Source organism: Lonchura striata, chromosome 33 (assembly GCF_050655825.1).
Source record: "Lonchura striata isolate lonStrDom1 chromosome 33, ASM5065582v1, whole genome shotgun sequence".
In the NCBI taxonomy this organism is placed as follows: Eukaryota; Metazoa; Chordata; class Aves; order Passeriformes; family Estrildidae; genus Lonchura; species Lonchura striata.
The window spans coordinates 3,530,001-3,532,500 of NC_140735.1; the positions used below are offsets into that span (position 1 = coordinate 3,530,001).

Here is a 2,500-nt window from a genome sequence, read left to right on the forward strand (position 1 = left end):
ATCTTGAGTTACTGGACAATTCCCAACAATGTGAGCGGCGGTCTCAAAATCTGCACCACAGTGTCTACATGATCGAGTAAAGACCTCTTGTCTACCTCTTGCCAGGAACTCTCTTGTTGGGTAGACATTTGCTCTTAGTTGTAGTGCCGTTATCAGTTTTCTGTGTTGAATGCCTCTATACTGCCTGATCCAGGCGTTGCTGATGTCATCATTCTCAAAATTTTCAATCCCATGACCCTGGGCAACCAGTTGTGTCCATTTCCTAAATTCCAATTTACGCCAGTTACAAGGTTTCGGGTAACTGGGTTTTGGGACGGCAGATTCCCGCGAAGATGGACCCTCTTCAACCCCAATCGCACCCTCTATCTTTGGAATAGGATCCCAAATTAACGGGATGGACTCTTTATCTCCTCCTGCTCGTATCCATAACTTTTCATATATCAATTCTAGATGTTCTTCCTTTAAGAATTCAACCAATGTCTCATCCGAAGATTGCGCCAATCTGTGCAATCTACGCGCCTGTATACTTGGAATTAGCGCCGCTAACTTGATAATACCTAGACCACCGTCTTTATAACTCGAATACAAGATGGCATCACATGTATTTGGGGGAAGATGCAACCACTCCTTGACCGAATTTCGAATCTGTTGGTCAAGGGATTCCAGGTGCCCAAGATGGACCTCGGTATGGTCAGCCAGATATATCAGCCTTGGGATGGTATAGGTCCTGAGTATATCTATTTTCTGAAGAGGTTTCAGTGGTGAGTTACCAATCCGATTGAGCCAATCTCCCAGTTTCTCAGACAAACCCGAGTCAGCAAAGCCAGTCCACGGATCTATTCGTGTTCCCAAATATTTTTCAGAACTCCCTGGGTCGATCATGTTTAGGGGGGACCCATTAATCTTCCATGGACAACAATCATTGATGGTATATGAGTCCTTTGTTGGTTTAATATAAAATCCATGGCACTTTTCACCCTGCGTTTTGAGACCCGTACGTTCACAAAAGGTCTCAAGAATTTTGATGTTATCACACATGCCTTCCCAGGAGTCACTCAACAATACCAAATCATCTGCAAAAGCCATTGCTGTTATTTTCAGCCTGCCCTGGTGGAACCCTTTTCCCTCTGTTTCAAGTTTACATAGGAGGGGATCTAGTGCAAGGTTGAACAGCAATGGTGACATTGGGTCACCCTGCTTGACACCTGAGCGAATATAAATGGGGTCTGTTACCTCCTTTCCCATAGAAATGTACGTCCTAACATTCTTGTACATTTCTCTTACCAACTGCACCACATGCGGATCGACCCCTCTTAGTTCCAAACCCTCAAATATATGCTGATGACACACGGTGTCAAAAGCCTTAGCAATGTCCACAAACACCACCCCCAGATGTTTATGCTCCCGTTTAGCATTTTTCACCACAAGTTGCAACAACTTGAGGTTTTCGGCACATCCTGATGCGCAGATAAAACCCCGTTGACGGGGGTGAATGGGACATGCTTTGGACAGCCTCGCTGTAGCGATCCTGGAGAAAAGCCTTATCACCGTAGAACCAATGGTGATAGGTCTCCAGTTACCGATATCACCAAGTCTTTCAGAATCACAAGACTTGGGTATCAGGACTGTCCTGCAGTCCCGCAACGCATCTGGAATATTACCGGACAATAGCCAGAGGTTGAAGATCTCCATCAACAAGGAACCCTTTGGGTCTTTAAACATAAGTTGACCCAAAGTAATCCCATCCGGCCCAGGAGCGGAGGTTTTACACATCTCTCTCATGTTGTTTTCCACCTCTTTCTCTGTAATCAGGGACTGAAATACCTCATTATCAGCCCCTTTATATGGAGGAAAATCCTCCAACCCACCAAACTCACATGATGTAACCCATCTAGATTCAAATGTTTTATGGACAACGCTAGATGGTATTTGGCATTGCAGGGTTTCCGAGCTATCCAAAATAACCCTCGCCAATCTCCTTCTACGGAACTGAAACAGCCTCTGAAATCGAAGAAACTTCCCTCTTTTAACTGCCCTTTTTCGCATCCAATTAGCTGTCGATTTGGACGCTTTTTGTTCCTGTGTATCACGTGATTTTCGACCTTTGCCCTTTTTAACCTTCTGGCTCAGCCTTTTCAGGCCTCTTTGAAACTCAGCATAAACCTTATTCACCACCTCCTGTGGATCTTTTCCATCCAATATTTCCTGAAATGCCTCTTGGTACACAATGAATGAACCCCTCGATAGCCCCGACTTGATGGCCTCGCGGTATTGGAGCTTTAAATGTCCCTCTTTCGCCAAATCAGCATCCTTAGCTCGAACCCTTTTTCCTTCTGGTTTAGATGTAACAGAGGGACCTTTTACCAGAAGGCGTCTCTTATCACTGATTTGTTTTGCCGTTTTAGATGGTAAATGCTCCGCTATTAGTTGGTTAATATTTCTGCTACCGGCGAATCTATCCATCAATTGCACCAAGAGAGCTTCCTCCTCCTCGGTCCAT

The 2,500-nt window shown here is 45.0% G+C and overlaps 1 pseudogene; it reads right to left on the reverse strand.

The window, feature by feature from the left end:
* Positions 1–2,500, reverse strand: part of LOC144248698 (28S ribosomal RNA) — an 8,487-nt pseudogene that overhangs the window by 1,857 nt on the left and 4,130 nt on the right.